The following is an 18,645-nucleotide window of genomic DNA, read 5'->3' as shown; positions in this document are numbered from 1 at the left end:
ATAAGAAAATTTTCTGTGGAAAAGAAAACCATGATGACTTCACATTTGCACCTCCCACTGGTTAGTCCTGACCATCAAGTTGATACAGTCTAGAAGCACCTGGAGAAAGAATTTCAAATGATAGATTGTAGAGACTAAATTGGCCAGTGGGCATATCTGTGGAAAAAATGATTATATTGATTATGGCTGAGGTTGGAAGATCCAGCCACTGTGAGTAGCACCATCCCCTAGGCAGAGGATCCTTAGCTAGGTAAGTTGAGAAAGTGAGCTATGTACAAGCAGGCATCACCCATTCTTGCTCTGTAACTGGCTGCTCTAAGTTCCTGCCAAATAGACTAACCAGGGACTAAGAGCTAAAACACAATTTTCTCCTGGGAAGTTGCTTTTGTTGAGGTATTTTATCACAGTAACAGGAAATGAAACTAAGAGAAAATGATAACAAAATAATTTATATAATTAAGCAGTAATTTAGCCTTAATCACCTTAGCAGTACACACAATCACTTCCCACTGTGTCTGTTTCATAGAAACACATTACTCCAGGATGATATGAGTTCTTGTTTGCTTCCTCTGTAAGCTTCAGCAGAGTCCGTTTGTTTGTTGACGCATGAGTTACTTCTGTCCTCCACCAAAAATGAAAACAGTGAATTCCATGAAGGTAAAAAAAAAAGTTCTCCTATTAAATGCCTCACATATGAATTAATAGCTTTAGTTTATTTTATAAAAGGGAAATGTATAAATCAATTAATAAATTGATCACCTTTTGGCTCCCTAATTAATAATATTTGGGATGCAGATATCAATGATTAACTTAAAATTATGTTAATGTAATGAATGGACTAGCACGAAGCTCTTGCTGGTTGATACTCAGTGGGGCCAATATGCTCCATGCATGACTAGCTATCACTGTCACAATTCCAAGTGTCTCCCGCAAGGTCATCTAACAAGTTGTAATCTCTCTGGGAAAAGAGAAAGATTTGCTTTCTTTGCTCGCCCCCATTTCTTTAGGACACCCCTGGGGAAAGTCTTTAGGTGCACTTTCAATAGTCTGATAGCCTCTTTAGAATACTTTCTTCCTCCAGGGCAGTCAGTTACATTTCCATACTCTACAATTTACATAAATTTTATATATTATCTCCAATTGTAGTAAATTCAATAAAAGTTGAAGCATATTTAAAAGCATGGATGGGATGTAATAACTGAATTAATGTCCCCCTGGGTATTTATTTCCTCATTAAATTCCTTCAGGCTAATGGCAAGTCACTTATTGTTCCTGTATGGCTGGAAATAAAACTTCAAAGGCAGCCTAATTCTAACTCCCCTCTTTGAGCTTTTAGAGAAGCGTCTTTTCAGCTGTGAGATCACTAAGTCAAGGCCTCCCTCCCTCCCTCCTTCCTCCTGCTTTCTTCCCTCATTTCTCAGGAGGATTGGCCTCTACTCTGACCTTTTCATTCCCCAAGGCCAGAGCTGTCCTTCAGCCTTGCTTTGTTGCTAAGAGAATTCTGATGGAAAATTCCAGGCAGTCAGAGCAGGGAAACCTGGTGCTCACAGAAAGGTTGGCAAACAGCTCTTGATACTAGAATACTTTTGTGATGGGCTAGGAGGAAGCCATCCCTGGGAAAGAGTAAGGCAAGGAAAAGAGACAGACTCAACATATGTAGATTAATGGGCTTTTAACTTAAAATTCAAGATGGCTGGCCTCTTGACTCATCTCTCTAAGACAAAGACTTGGTAAGCTTCTTTTCCTACAGGAGGGAACCTTTCAGCAGAATTTTAAAAATCTCCCACCATAAGAGTCATGCACTGGAGACTAATGAGCTTCCTGTCTTAGTCTAGATTATCACATCCTCTCATAGCCAAACCAGCCAAGTCACAGGAAAAGAGGGAACTCTTTCCATCCCCAAACATATAAAAGCTGCAGCTTTCCTGGCTGTCTTGCTTCTTAGATCCTTTTTCTATAGCCAGAGACTGTGGCTTGGAGTGCTTTGCTAAATGTGCATACTCTCCAAGCCTGTAGTGAGCCATATTGGATTTTGGCCTGGCCGTTTTGTGACTGTATAGCTCAAAGTGGCTACGTGACTCTTGGCCACACATACTCCTCTAAGAGCCTCTCCCATGAATTTACGGCACAGGAAGATAACATTCACGGGATGCTTCAGCCTAAGCAAAAATCAGTTATCTCCTGAGTCAACACCCAGTGTCTCCACTCCAGATATCACTGCCTATACCCTCATCTCCCCCTCCTTCATGTTTCACAAAGGTCACTCCCCCTACCTGAAAGCCTTAAAAGCTGTAATGTTCATCCCAATAAACGAGACCTTGACAATAGAATCTTGCTTGGTCTCCTTCTTCTCTTCACCCTCATTTGGCCCACAGGTAGAAAGCCTCTTCAGGACCCTGAATAACTGGGTCACCGCTGGCGGGGACACAAGCCAATAAGATATGGCTGAGTGCTGAAACCACCTTCTTCTTCTTCATCTTCTTCTTCTTCTTCTTCTTCTTCTTCTTCTTCTTCTTCTTCTTCTTCTTCTTCTTCTTCTTCTTCTTCTTCTTCTTCCTCTTCCGCTTCCGCTTCCGCTTCTGCTTCTGCTTCTGCTTCTGCTTCTTCATCATCATCTCTTCTTCTTCTTCTTCTTCTTCTTCTTCTTCTTCTTCTTCTTCTTCTTCTTCATTCAGAACATGGGAAAGTGAGTTAAGAGGGTAGTAGAGGCAGAGAGACAGAGACACACACACACACAGAGAGAGAGAGAGAGAGAGAGAGAGAGAACAGAGAGAGAAGAGAGAGAGAGAAGTAGAAGAGTAGAGGGGTAGAGTAGAGGCAGGCTATGAGCACATGGAGAGAAGGAGAAAAGGGAATGGGAAGAGAGGGGACAAAGGGGGAAGAGGGTAAGAGCAAGAGAGGAGCAAGAGAGAACAAGAGAACAAGAGTGTGCTGATACCTTCTTTTTTTTTTTTTTTTTTTTTTACATTTATGTTACTTTTTTTTTTTTATTAACTTGAGTATTTCTTATATACATTTCGAGTGTTATTCCCTTTCCCGGTTTCCGGGCAAACATCCCCCTCCCCCCTCCCCTTCCTTATGGGTGTTCCCCTCCCAACCCTCCCCCCATTGCCGCCCTCCCCCCATAGACTAGTTCACTGTGGGTTCAGTCTTAGCAGGACCCAGGGCTTCCCCTTCCACTGGTGCTCTTACTAGGATATTCATTGCTACCTATGGGGTCAGAGTCCAGGGTCAGTCCATGTATAGTCTTTAGGTAGTGGCTTAGTCCCTGGAAGCTCTGGTTGCTTGGCATTGTTGTACTTTTGGGGTCTCGAGCCCCTTCAAGCTCTTCCAGTTCTTTCTCTGATTCCTTCAATAGGGGACCTATTCTCAGTTCAGTGGTTTGCTGCTGGCATTCGCCTCTATATTTGCTGTATTCTGGCTGTGTCTCTCAGGAGCAATCTACATCCGGCTCCTGTCGGTCTGCACTTCTTTGCTTCATCCATCTTGTCTAATTGGGTGGCTGTATATGTATGGGCCACATGTGGGGCAGGCTCTGAATGGGTGTTCCTTCAGTCTCTGTTTTAATCTTTGCCTCTCCCTTCCCTGCCAAGGGTATTCTTTTTCCTCATTTAAAGAAGGAGTGAAGCATTCACATTTTGATCATCCGTCTTGAGTTTCGTTTGTTCTAGGGATCTAGGGTAATTCAAGCATTTGGGCTAATAGCCACTTATCAATGAGTGCATACCATGTATGTCTTTCTGTGATTGGGTTAGCTCACTCAGGATGATATTTTCCAGTTCCAACCATTTGCCTACGAATTTCATAAACTCGTTGTTTTTGATAGCTGAGTAATATTCCATTGTGTAGATGTACCACATTTTCTGTATCCATTCCTCTGTTGAAGGGCATCTGGGTTCTTTCCAGTTTCTGGCTATTATAAATAAGGCTGCGATGAACATAGTGGAGCACGTGTCTCTTTTATATGTTGAGGCATCTTTTGGGTATATGCCCAAGAGAGGTATAGCTGGATCATCAGGCAGTTCAATGTCCAATTTTCTGAGGAACCTCCAGACTGATTTCCAGAATGGTTTTACCAGTCTGCAATCCCACCAACAATGGAGGAGTGTTCCTCTTTCTCCACATCCTCGCCAGCATCTGCTGTCACCTGAGTTTTTGATCTTAGCCAATCGCACTGGTGTGAGGTGAAATCTCAGGGTTGTTTTGATTTGCATTTCCCTTATGACTAAAGATGTTGAACATTTCTTTAGGTGTTTCTCAGCCATTCGGCATTCCTCAGCTGTGAATTCTTTGTTTAGCTCTGAACCCCATTTTTTAATAGGGTTATTTGTTTCCCTGCGGTCTAACTTCTTGAGTTCTTTGTATATTTTGGAAATAAGGCCTCTATCTGTTGTAGGATTGGTAAAGATCTTTTCCCAATCTGTTGGTTGCCGTTTTGTCCTAACCACAGTGTCCTTTGCCTTACAGAAGCTTTGCAGTTTTATGAGATCCCATTTGTCGATTCTTGATCTTAGAGCATAAGCCATTGGTGTTTTGTTCAGGAAATTTTTTCCAGTGCCCATGTGTTCCAGATGCTTCCCTAGTTTTTCTTCTATTAGTTTGAGTGTGTCTGGTTTGATGTGGAGGTCCTTGATCCACTTGGACTTAAGCTTTGTACAGGGTGATAAGGATGGATCGATCTGCATTCTTCTACATGTTGCCCTCCAGTTGAACCAGCACCATTTGCTGAAAATACTATCTTTTTTCCATTGGATGGTTTTGGCTCCTTTGTCAAAAATCAAGTGACCATAGGTGTGTGGGTTCATTTCTGGGTCTTCAATTCTATTCCATTGGTCTATCTGTCTGTCTCTGTACCAATACCATGCAGTTTTTATCACTATTGCTCTGTAATACTGCTTGAGTTCAGGGATAGTGATTCCCCCTGAAGTCCTTTTATTGTTGAGGATAGCTTTAGCTATCCTGGGTTTTTTGTTATTCCAGATGAATTTGCAAATTGTTCTGTCTAACTCTTTGAAGAATTGGATTGGTATTTTGATGGGGATTGCATTGAATCTGTAGATTGCTTTTGGTAAAATGGCCATTTTTACCATATTAATCCTGCCAATCCATGAGCATGGGAGATCTTTCCATCTTCTGAGGTCTTCTTCAATTTCTTTCCTCAGTGTCTTGAAGTTCTTATTGTACAGATCTTTTACTTGCTTGGTTAAAGTCACACCGAGGTACTTTATATTATTTGGGTCTATTATGAAGGGTGTCGTTTCCCTAATTTCTTTCTCGGCTTGTTTCTCTTTTGTATAGAGGAAGGCAACTGATTTATTTGAGTTAATTTTATACCCAGCCACTTTGCTGAAGTTGTTTATCAGCTTTAGTAGTTCTCTGGTGGAACTTTTGGGATCACTTAAATATACTATCATGTCATCTGCAAATAGTGATATTTTGACCTCTTCTTTTCCGATCTGTATCCCTTTGATCTCCTTTTGTTGTCTGATTGCTCTGGCTAGAACTTCAAGAACTATATTGAATAAGTAGGGAGAGAGTGGGCAGCCTTGTCTAGTCCCTGATTTTAGTGGGATTGCTTCAAGTTTCTCTCCATTTAGTTTAATGTTAGCAACTGGTTTGCTGTATATGGCTTTTACTATGTTTAGGTATGGGCCTTGAATTCCTATTCTTTCCAGGACTTTTATCATGAAGGGGTGTTGAATTTTGTCAAATGCTTTCTCAGCATCTAATGAAATGATCATGTGGTTCTGTTCTTTCAGTTTGTTTATATAATGGATCACGTTGATGGTTTTCCTTATATTAAACCATCCCTGCATGCCTGGGATGAAGCCTACTTGATCATGGTGGATGATTGTTTTGATGTGCTCTTGAATTCGGTTTGCCAGAATTTTATTGAGTATTTTTGCGTCGATATTCATAAGGGAAATTGGTCTGAAGTTCTCTTTCTTTGTTGTGTCTTTGTGTGGTTTAGGTATAAGAGCAATTGTGGCATCGTAGAAGGAATTCGGTAGGGCTCCATCTGTTTCAATTTTGTGGAATAGTTTGGATAATATTGGTATGAGGTCTTCTATGAAGGTTTGATAGAATTCTGCACTAAACCCGTCTGGACCTGGGCTCTTTTTGGTTGGGAGACCTTTAATGACTGCTTCTATTTCCTTAGGAGTTATGGGGTTGTTTAACTGGTTTATCTGTTCCTGATTTAACTTCGATACCTGGTATCTGTCTAGGAAATTGTCCATTTCCTGAAGATTTTCAAATTTTGTTGAATATAGGTTTTTATAGTAAGATCTGATGATTTTTTGAATTTCCTCCGAATCTGTAGTTATGTCTCCCTTTTCATTTCTGATTTTGTTTATTTGGACACACTCTCTGTGTCCTCTCGTTAGTCTGGCTAAGGGTTTATCTATCTTGTTGATTTTCTCAAAGAACCAACTTTTGGTTCTGTTGATTCTTTCTATGGTCCTTTTTGTTTCTACTTGGTTGATTTCAGCTCTGAGTTTGATTATTTCCTGCCTTCTACTCCTCCTGGGTGTATTTGCTTCTTTTTGTTCTAGAGCTTTTAGGTGTGCTGTCAAGCTGCTGACATATGCTCTTTCCTGTTTCTTTCTGCAGGCACTCAGCGCTATGAGTTTTCCTCTTAGCACAGCTTTCATTGTGTCCCATAAGTTTGAGTATGTTGTATCTTCATTTTCATTAAATTCTAAAAAGTTTTTAATTTCTTTCTTTATTTCTTCCTTGACCAGGTTATCATTGAGTAGAGCATTGTTCAATTTCCACGTATATGTGGGCATTCTTCCCTTATTGTTATTGAAGACCAGTTTTAGGCCGTGGTGGTCCGATAGCACGCATGGGATTATTTCTATCTTTCTGTACCTGTTGAGGCCCGTTTTTTGACCAATTATATGGTCAATTTTGGAGAAAGTACCATGAGGAGCTGAGAAGAAGGTATATCCTTTTGCTTTAGGATAGAATGTTCTATAAATATCCGTTAAGTCCATTTGGCTCATGACTTCTCTTAGTCTGTCTACATCACTGTTTAATTTCTGTTTCCATGATCTGTCCATTGATGAGAGTGGGGTGTTGAAATCTCCCACTATTATTGTGTGAGGTGCAATGTGTGTTTTGAGCTTTAGTAAGGTTTCTTTTACATATGTAGGTGCCCTTGTATTTGGGGCATAGATATTTAGGATTGAGAGTTCATCTTGGTTGATTTTTCCTTTGATGAATATGAAGTGTCCTTCCTTATCTTTTTTGATGACTTTTAGTTGGAAATTGATTTTATTTGATATTAGAATGGCTACTCCAGCTTGCTTCTTCTGACCATTTGCTTGGAAAGTTGTTTTCCAGCCTTTCACTCTGAGGTAGTGTCTGTCTTTGTCTCTGAGGTGTGTTTCCTGTAGGCAGCAGAATGCAGGGTCCTCGTTGCGTATCCAGTTTGTTAATCTATGTCTTTTTATTGGGGAGTTGAGGCCATTGATATTGAGAGATATTAAGGAATAGTGATTATTGCTTCCCGTTATATTCATATTTGATGTGAGGTTATGTTTGTGTGCTTTCATTCTCTTTGTTTTGTTGCCAAGACGATTAGTTTCTTGCTTCTTCTAGGGTATAGCTTGCCTCCTTATGTTGGGCTTTACCATTTATTATCCTTTGTAGTGCTGGATTTGTAGAAAGATATTGTGTAAATTTGGTTTTGTCATGGAATATCTTGGTTTCTCCATCAATGTTAATTGAGAGTTTTGCTGGATACAGTAATCTGGGCTGGCATTTGTGTTCTCTTAGGGTCTGTATAACATCAGTCCAGGATCTTCTGGCCTTCATAGTTTCTGGCGAGAAGTCTGGTGTGATTCTGATAGGTCTCCCTTTATATGTTACTTGACCTTTTTCCCTTACTGCTTTTAATATTCTTTCTTTATTTTGTGCGTTTGGTGTTTTGACAATTATGTGACGGGAGGTGTTTCTTTTCTGGTCCAATCTATTTGGAGTTCTGTAGGCTTCCTGTATGTCTATGGGTATCTCTTTTTTTAGGTTAGGGAAGTTTTCTTCTATGATTTTGTTGAAGATATTTACTGGTCCTTTGAGCTGGGAGTCTTCACTCTCTTCTATACCTATTATCCTTAGGTTTGATCTTCTCATTGAGTCCTGGATTTCCTGTATGTTTTGGACCAGTAGCTTTTTCCGCTTTACATTATCTTTGACAGTTGAGTCAATGATTTCTATGGAATCTTCTGCTCCTGAGATTCTCTCTTCCATCTCTTGTATTCTGTTGGTGAAGCTTGTATCTACAGCTCCTTGTCTCTTCTTTTGGTTTTCTATATCCAGGGTTGTTTCCATGTGTTCTTTCTTGATTGCTTCTATTTCCATTTTTAATTCCTTCAACTGTTTGATTGTGTTTTCCTGGAATTCTTTCAGGGATTTTTGCGATTCCTCTCTGTAGGCTTTAACTTGTTTATTAATGTTTTCCTGTGCTTCCCTAAGTGTGTTCAGGTCTTTCCTGAAGTCCTCCAGCATCATGATCAAATATGATTTTGAAACTAGATCTTGCTTTTCTGGTGTGTTTGGATATTCCATGTTTGTTTTGGTGGGAGAATTGGGCTCCGATGATGGCATGTAGTCTTGGTTTCTGTTGCTTGGGTTCCTGCGCTTGCCTCTCGCCATCAGATTATCTCTAGTGTTACTTTGTTCTGCTATTTCTGACAGTGGCTAGACTGTCCTATAAGCCTGTGTGTCAGGAGTGCTGTAGACCTGTTTTCCTCTCTTTCAGTCAGTTATGGGGACAGAGTGTTCTGCTTTCGGGCGTGTAGTTTTTCCTCTCTACAGGTCTTCATCTGTTCCTGTGGGCCTGTGTCATGAGTTCACCAGGCAGCTTTCTTGCAGCAGAAAATTTGGTCTTACCTGTGGTCCTGAGGCTCAGGTTTGCTCGTGGGGTGCTGTCCAGGGGCTCTCTGCAGCGGCAGCAACCAGGAAGACCTGTGCCGCCCCTTCCGGGAGCTTCAGTGCACCAGGGTTCCAGATGGTCTTTGGCTTTTTCCTCTGGCGTCCGAGATGTGTGTGCAGGGAGCAGTCTCTTCTGGTTTCCCAGGCCTGTCTGCCTCTCTGAAGGTTTAGCTCTCCCTCCCACGGGATTTGGGTGCAGAGAACTGTTTATCCGGTCTGTTTCCTTCAGGGTCCGGCGGTGTCTCCGGCAGGGGTCCTGCCGCTCCTGGGCCCTCCCCCACGGGAGCCCAGAGGCCTTATACAGTTTCCTCTTGGGCCAGGGATGTGGGCAGGGGTGAGCAGTGTTGGTGGTCTCTTCCGCTCTGCAGCCTCAGGAGTGCCCACCTGACCAGGCGGTTGGGTCTCTCTCCCACCGGGTCTGGGAGCAGAGAGCGTGCTGATACCTTCTTACTTCAACCTTTTTATTCCAAATAATCCATTCCTGCAACTGACATCCATCCTAACAGTATAATTACATTAGGGAAAGACGGAAGAAATGAGAGTTGCTCTGTAAATTCATCATTGTCTCATTACTACAGCAAAATACCTGACAAAAGCAACATAAAAGAGTTCCCTTTGACTCAGTTTGAGGTATCATGGCAAGAAAGTCACAGTCACAGGGGAGTGGGGGAGCTGGTCACATTGTGCCCACCACCAGGAAGCAACAAAGATTCTGGTGCTTAACTCACTTTCTTCTTTCTATTCAGTTGAGACTGAGAACCCATAGGATGATGTTACCCAAATTCAGTGTGGGTTCCCCCAACACACACTTCAGTTAAACCTGTCTGGAAATATCCTCCAGATACACCCATAGGTTTGTAAGACAGATGATTCTAAAATCTGTTTGGCTAAACCTCTGGTTGGAAGCTGACAATCAAGATGACAATCAAGCTCATTACCTATAAATATTAAAAAAGAGGGGCTGGGGATTTAGCTCAGTGGTAGAGCGCTTACCTAGGAAGCGCAAGGCCCTGGGTTCGGTCCCCAGCTCCGAAAAAAAAGAACAAAAAAAAAAAAAAAAAAAAAAAAAAAAAAAAGAATGCACCAACCCACACTATTGCCAGCTCCAGCAGGCCACATGCCATCTGCTGGGTATTTTCATCTCAATCAACAAAGCATCTCAACCTAACTCGCTAAGTTTTCAATTTCCATCCCAAGCTGTCGCCAGCTACTCTCTGGTCCCAGCAGCAGTCACCTTCTTGTCACTCTCTGCTGTGAACTCTGTCCACAGTCCCAGCATCTGCCCTCTGTGGTTATAGTCACAATTCCCAATATCCCGGTAAAATCAAAGCTCAATCAGCTTGTAATTTATCAATCAGATTTATATCAGTAAATCCTCACCACACAAAATATCCATACAATGAATGCTGAACCAATTATTATTAATATAAACTGCCCACCCAGATAAGACAAATTGTCCTATAAAATCCCATCCCTTATGAAATATTCATAACTACCTGTGGCCATTTATGGACACGCAGATCTAGGTTGTCCTGCTCCTCTACCAAAATCCATCTTGGTTCTTCTTCTCCTTTCTCCTCTCTCAAAAACTCTGTGCCCACCTTACTTTTCCACTGCCCAATCACAGGCCTTGCCTTATCTTCTGCCTACCTTTGCCTGCATATAGACAACAATCCACAATTACCACAGTATTTAGTTTTTGCACCCTAAATTTCTAATCCAGTAATCCCCGGTGATTCTTCCAGATGCATGGTGTGCCTAAATAGCCAAACTCATATAACCATATACAACAGTGGTTCTCAACATTCCTAACAGGGTGCAACCCTTTAATATAGTTCCTCGTGCTGTGATGACCCCTAACCATAAAAATCATTTCATTGTTACTTTATAACTGTAATTTTGCTACTATGATGAATCATAATATAAATATGTCATATGCCAGATATCTGATATGAGACCCCATGGGGGTTGCAACTCACACAGTTTGAGACCACTGGTATAGCGTAACCTATCCGCTAACCCCTCAGCTTCCTGGCTATTGAATATTATGTACCGCTCAACCTCAGACATTGGTACTCTCAGGCATTTTCTGGTCTTGGAGTCAATTAATTCATCTAGAGGAAAGAAATGATCTTTGACCAACCGATACAAAACTAATGTCAGATGTTCAGCTGACCACATAGAAACTAGACAATGTTTGTTTTCTGTAGTAGGAAAACAGATTTCTTCATTGAATCTAATAAAGATAAACTGTGTCTCTTGGCTGGTGAATATCTCTGTGGCAGCTTTAGACTGTGGAAATGCTTTTCCCTGCCCAGTTTGCAAAGGAGGCTTCATTCCCCGGACGGTCTTTCCTGTCACCTAGGGCTCACCCTACACAGGCTGATTAAGGCTGAGCTGAACCATTTCCAGCTGAATTTATTTCCATTGTAGCACTTAACAATACCTTCAAATTATCTCCATCCTCCATACTTCTTCCCCCTAGGATTTGCAGAAAAAGAGAGATGGCAGAACAGCAAATGCAAAAACACTATTCTGAGAAGTGTTTGCCTGCTTCAAACTTCTCCGTAGCAACACTTGCCGAGACTTGCCAGCCCGTTAATAAAAAACAACTCTGCATCCATGGGCTTTATTAACTTATTTTCTGGGAACTATCTGTTTGTCTTGGTAAAAATGGAAAATTCCATTTCTTAGTTTGGAGGGAAGACTCTTCCCTTGCTAGAAGACCACAAGGTGATTCCTTCAATCAAGACACTTGATTAATAGCACCCAGTCTCTGATTTTGTTCAGGTGATTAATGCAAATACCAAGGTGCATTCAATTCAAGCAGAGCTGCCTATGCAGTGCGAGTAAAAAGAGACATACAAGACATGCAAAAGCTAAAACCGTTTCATGCCCTTATTAGGGAAGTTTTATCTTTTATTTGTTTTACAAAGAAACCAGTGTAGTTCAATCACATTTTGATTGATAAAACTCCATCTCAAGTCAACTTAAAATATAATGGTCAGGGGCTGGAAAGATGTCCCAGCTGCCACCCATACCGAGGGCTGGAATTCAAACCCAAGATCCACATGTTGGTTGGAGACAACTGACTTGTCATACTGACAGCTGACTCAAACCTCCATATGTGTCCCTAACACCCACACACAAACATATATATATATGTATTATATATATATACTATATATAATCAATTTTGTAAATCTCAAAATAATCTAATTTTTTAATATACATCTTGAATTCATAATGAGTCTGAAATTGTTTTTGTTTGTTTGTTTTGCCAAAAGAGATCATAACGGTTATGTGCATTGTCTTATTATGTTCTTTTTAACTGATAAAATGTTGGACTGGGTGTTAGGTGTATTTTATGCTTTATAAATTACAAAATGATAATAGTTGTGCTCAGTTTACATTTGAGAGAAAAGTTGGTTTTTTTATAATTAGACAGAAAGGGTGAAGTGTAGGTTGATAGCTTCATGCAGGAAGGCAGGTACAGGATAGAACAAGGTCTGTCATTGGACGAGAAGGAAGGGTAGGTGGAACAAAGTTTTAGAAAGAGGAGAAGGAGCCGGAGCCAGGAGGAGGGGCTGGGAGAACATAGTGGCAGATGTTAAGATTCTTCTCTGTGTGTAGATACAGATTGTTATGAATATTTTTTTATGAATATTTTTTAAGAGATGGGTGTGTACAGGATTTCATGCTGTTTAGATGGGCAAATTATATCTTATCAGTTAGATCAGAGGTTATTGTGTGCTGTGTTCCTTCATGTGGTGACCTAATTGAGTTCAAGAGAAGGTGCGGTGACAGGATGCACCAAGCCTGCCACAGAATTGGGATGTATATGCCTGGCGTGGTAACAACCTGCCAAGGCAATTGTGAGTGAAAGCAACATGGCAAGGTACCACACTGGAACTGCTCCTAGACCACCCAGGTCAGAGAGTACCTTGGGGGCCAGCGTGGAGCTGCTAAGATAAAGTGCCATAAGACCCCACCAGTGCTGGTGCTAGTGTGGGATTGGTTCCATCTGGCCCCATGGGTGCTGGAACTAACTGTTTCAGAGACCAGTGTGGCAAGGTGCCATGCTGGAACAGCCTATGAACCTCCTGGGTCAAAGAGTACTTGGGGGCAGTGTGGAGCCTCTGAGATAAGGATACCCCTCAGTGCCATGTGGCCCCGCGGGTGCTAGACACTAGCGTGGGATAAAATGCTAGCCAGCTTTTTAATATTTCCTGCAACAGACAGCTGGTATTTTTATGAGAGAATTCACTCATGAAAAAAGCTTTCAGAATTATTAGAACAAATGCTGCTTTATTTATTGGGGGTGGGGGCTAACTAAAGAATTGAGTGTCTTCTACAATAAAGACAAAATACGACTAAGTATATTATTGTGGATATGGTATTTGGTTTGTTAGGATGCTAATGCACATTCGGGGGTATTCAGAAGAGACCTTTTATCTTGTGTGATCTCTTAGCAACCACATTTGATTTGGGGACCAGTTGATTTGAGATCTGAGGATTCCTAATAAAGCCTTCCAAACTTGCACATAAACTGGCTGATACCTATCATTATTTAAACCTTAAGTTATCTTTCTTTGAATGTACTGAGTCTGGATTTTCATCTAGCATTAATAAAATTCAAATCAAAACAACTTGGAGGGTCCATCTTAACCCAGTCAAAATGACAATGGAAGATATCAATGAACCAACTAATAAATGCTGGAGAGGGTATTGGGAGACTGCAAACTTTAGCCTCCATATATGTCAGCATGGAGAACTCTCAAAAAGGCAAAAACCAATCTACCATATGACCCATATATACCAATCCTTGGCATATGCCCAAAAGACTTGATTCAGAGAAAGCTTAGGCTCATCCACATTCACCACAACAGTTTGGAGACAACCCAAGTATCCTTCAACTGAACCAATGGAAGGAAAATGAAAATGTGGCACATAAACACTGTGAGATAGTATTCAGAATTAAAGAAGAATAAAATCATGAACTTTGTAGGTAAATGGGTGAAACTAGAAAAGACTAATAGAAAGAATAATATTGGGCTGGAGAGATGGCTCAGCGGTTAAGAGCACCCGACTACTCTTCCAGAGGTCCTGAGTTCATTTCCCAGCAACCACATGGTGGCTCACAACCATCTGTAAAAGAAATCCAATGCCCTCTTCTGGTGTATCTGAAGACAGCTACAGTGTACTTATATATAATAAATGAATAAATCTTAAAAAAAAGAATAATATTTGCTCAGGTAACCCAGACTCAGAAAGACACATGTCAGATGATCTTTATCATTGAAGGATCCTAGCTCTAAACCTGCAGATGTGAGGAGGACATATCCTACAGTAAATGCAGAAAGGAGGACAGTAAAAAGGGACTGTTGCCAGGGCAGGGGGGCGGGTGAGCAATAAAGAGGGGACGAGCAAGATACACCTGATCTGATCAGGGAAATGGGCAAAAGAGATTCTAATTAGAAGGAGGAAGATGAATTCAGAAGAGAGGAGGGGAAAATAAAAGCAAGAATATCTGGAATGGTCTTATGAAATCACAATATTAACTATTTACCTAAAGGCAAAACCTAGGTGTAAGTCTATATACAGATATACATACATAGTTTAAACAAAACTATCTGATCGAGGCTGACCTCCAAGAGCCAAATCCCACCTAACAAAAAATCCCAACCCCAGGCACGAGACCCCCTCTTTGAAGTTGTTCACAGTTGTCCCTCAGACTCTCAAAACATAGTGCTGATATTTTCTTTGGTTGCCCCCCAGGTAGAGGTTAACTCCTTAATGCTAAAGATATCATGTACTTCAGACATTATTTTTAGATCTGCCCATCTAGCCATCTGTCTGTCTATCTATCTATCTATCTATCTATCTATCTATCTATCTATCTATCTATCTGTATTTTTTAAAGATTCCAGGTTTATTTTATATTGTAGTAATGCAAATTACCTTGGAGTACTTGAAAATAAGGTATTCTGTTATAGTTATCAGACACAGCCTCCTAACCTACTGTTAAACGTATTTCTAAATCCTCACTCTCTAGATAGTGTATAAATAGATCTAAAGGCCTAGATTTAGGGATTATAGTTCTTAATTAGTTAAGTCCAAGTTTAAAGGATTAACAATTGCAGTGTTTGTGCACAGCTCCCACATTTGAGCTCGGGTGGGAATGGAAAGCAGGCTCTCACCACATGAACACATAAAACTGAAAAAAAAAAATACCACACATTACCAGTGTGCATTCACTGATAAGTGGATATTAGTCCAAAAGCTTGAATTACCCAACATACAATCCACAGACCACATGAAGCTCAAGAAGGATGACCAAAGTGTAGATGCATCAGTCCTTCTTAGAAGGGGAACAAAAATATTCATAGGAGGAAATGCAGAGACAAAGTTTGGAGCAGAGATTGAAGGAATGGCCATTCAGAGACTGCTCCACCTGGGGATCCAACCCATACACATACAAACACCAAACCCAGACAATATGGCTGATGGCAAGAAATGCATGCTGACAGGAGCTTGATATAGTTGTCTCCTGAGAGACTCTGCCAGAGCATGACAAATACAGAGGGGAATGCTTGCAGCCAATCATTACTGAGAACGGGGTCCCCAATGGAGGAGTGAGAGAAAGAATTAAAGGATCTGAAGGGGTTTTCAACCCCATAAGAACAACAATACCAACCAACCAGGGTTCCCAGGGACTAAACCACCAAAAAAAGAGTACACATGGACAGACCCATGACTCCAGCTGCATATGTAGCAGAGGATGGCTTTGTTGGGCACCTATGGGAGGGGAAGCCCTTGGTCCTGCAAAGGCCTGAGCCCCCAGTGCAAGGGAACATCAGGGCAGGAAGGTGGGAAGGGGTAGGTGGATGGGTGGGGCAACACCCTCATAGAGGTTTATGGACAGGAAACCGGGAAAGGGGATAACATTTGGAATGTAAATAAAATCATATAAAACAAACAAACAAACAAAAAAACCTGAAATCCACTCCACTGAGATTAATACATTGCCTTTGCTTCTCCTGGTTACAACTTTGGAGGAACAAAAGCTCAGGGATTTGAAAAACAGAGAGAGGCCAGCAGTTCATGAGCCCCAGGTAAGGATACTTAATAATCTTCAAAGAATAGCTGCCATGTTGGAGGGTGGATACTGCAAGTATTCTCCATTTGTACACACATCTAACTCCAACGTAAGGGATGATCGCATAGAATTCATTATTACTAAGTACAATTCAGGTTGCTATTTTCCCTCTTATTATTTACTAAATTTTAAAAAGCATTGTATAAGTTCATCTCATCTTCTTTCCATCTGTGTATGATGTGTATGCACCTATGCATGTATGCAGGTATGCATGTTGACGTGTGTAATGTGTAGAGTGACAGTGTGTGTGTGTGTGTGTGTGCGTGTGTGTGTGCCTGAGAAGGTCAGGCATCTTCTTTGAATATTCTTTATCTTATATATTGAGGTGAAAGCTCTAATTTGAACCCAGAGCTTACTGCTTCAGCTAATCTAATTGGCTAATCTGATCCAGGGCTCCTTTCTGAGGTCCCAGGGGCCACTACAATCACCTGGTAGTCTGTACACACAGTCTGACCTCTGAGCACCACTTGTTATGTTTGCGTAATAAGCACCATATCTGTTCAGCCATGTCCTCTTCTTATTTTTAGCAGAAAACAAAAAATTATGTTAAATCGTTTTTTAAAAATTATTTCTAATAAAACAGTTATGGTAAGAATACAATAAGAGTCACTAACTTTCAATAAAACAGTAACTTCATCCAATATTTTCATTTCAAAAGGCACTGAAGGATTTGTCTTAGGTCACATAGTCACTCATTGCTATTTGGATTGCCATTATTAAAATCAAGACTGTTTTGAAATCGTTATTTTTTTTCTTGAATCTTTCCCAAATGAATAAAAGTCTCCCTGCAGTTACTTCAAATCAACAGGCACTTAGGGCACTGTGTCATAGCACCTGTAGAAATCCCAGGATTTGTAGAACATTAACATTTAAGTTTGCCTTTGAAAACTTGATGCTCTCCTTGTTTTCAGATAAATCCTTAGGGAAGTTTCTCACAGAGCTTTAACTGTCACTTCTCACAGCCTGGAGTCACCTGAGAAGGGACTTTCAATTTAGTGGTTCCCCAGATCAGCTTGGGTTGTGAACATTTTTTTGGGGAGAGGGAAGATTGTTTCAATTTTTAATAGATGTAGGAGGACCCAGTCCACTGTGGACAGCATCATTCCCTAGGCAGGTGGCCCTGGGCTATATAGGAAAACTACTTAAGTATGAGTGTTCCTGTGTTCCAGTAAGTGGTGTACCTTTATGGTTTCTGTTGTATTTCCTTGGTTATGATTTCTCTGGTTAGAGGTCATGCTTTGTTGAATAGCAAGCAGACCTGCCTCCAAGTTTTTACTTGAGTTCTTGCCCTGACTTCCCTCAATGATAAACTGTGTAAGCCAACTAAAAACATTCCTCCCCTAAGTTGCTTTGGTGAAAGTGTTTTATCATAGCAACAGAACGGAAAGTAGAAATGAAATATCATTACAAACAGAATGATGATGGTGATTACTTATAAATGCTAGAAAGGGACCATCACCAAACCTACAGAAGCAAATCCTTTATCTTGTCTTACTATTTGCACCAAATAAAATAAGTAGTTTAGAAATTGTTTACAGATCTACTTTAAATTCAGAACAATTAAACTGCCTAAGTTTCAATAGTAATAAATACAGGGTGGGACCCAGATATAACTTAAAAAAATTCTAACTTTGCCTCATGCAGAATTTCATTTTTTCTTCCCTTCAGAGTACAGTAGGCTATGCTTTCTACTGTCCCAGATGTCTCAGTTTTGTTTAATGTCAAATAGAAAATAAGAAAACTTCAAAGGAATGGTTTGTTTCCTAACATCAGCCATGGGCAGTGCTTCCTGACCCCACCTTTTGAATACTTTATCAATGACCCACATCAGGATCACAGAAGGTACTGCTGTGTGTCTCTGAAGGGTTCCAGAATCACTCCATTATGCTGTGAAAGAAAGGAATATCCATTTGTAAGTAGTTCCAACAGAAAAGGATCAGAAGAGCAGCTTTGTGTGCTAAAAAGCTCCTTTTTTGAACTGTGAGCTGAACCATACCTCTCACCATCTGACTTCTTTGAACATCACATGCTTCTCTACAAATCATTTACTCCCCATTTTTGAAGTTTATGTACACCAGTACCATTCTTCACCATAATACTATATCTCAATGTAGAGATATAGTATTATGGGAAAATATACTCACATGTGGGGAGCCGCTCGGTGGAGCAAAGATGGCGCTGACATCCAATCCCACCTGTGTAAACAACTTATTGCGCATGCGCAGGCTTGTCCCCTTGCCAGGGCAGCTGTAGGATAATGAGGTGATCCGGCGCCTGCCTGTGACACAGAAGTACTGCGCATGCGCGGGTTTTGCACCTGGCATCAGCCTGGCCAAGGCGGTACCATGCTAATGAGGCGATTTGTGCTCCGCCAATCCTTGGAGGACAAGTAGCAGGGGTGATGGTGGGGTGATACATGCTCTGCCAATCCCTGAAGGACAATTAGCATAGCCTCAGCCTGTTGTGTATATAAGGCGAGTGCTTTTGCTGCTCGACGTCCCCATATCAGCAATGAAGGTGGTCCTGCAATAAAGGCTGTTGAGAAGAAT

The sequence above is a fragment of the Rattus norvegicus genome, chromosome 17 (genome assembly GCF_036323735.1).
Source record: "Rattus norvegicus strain BN/NHsdMcwi chromosome 17, GRCr8, whole genome shotgun sequence".
Classification (NCBI taxonomy): Eukaryota; Metazoa; Chordata; class Mammalia; order Rodentia; family Muridae; genus Rattus; species Rattus norvegicus.
This window is presented reverse-complemented; position numbering follows the sequence as displayed.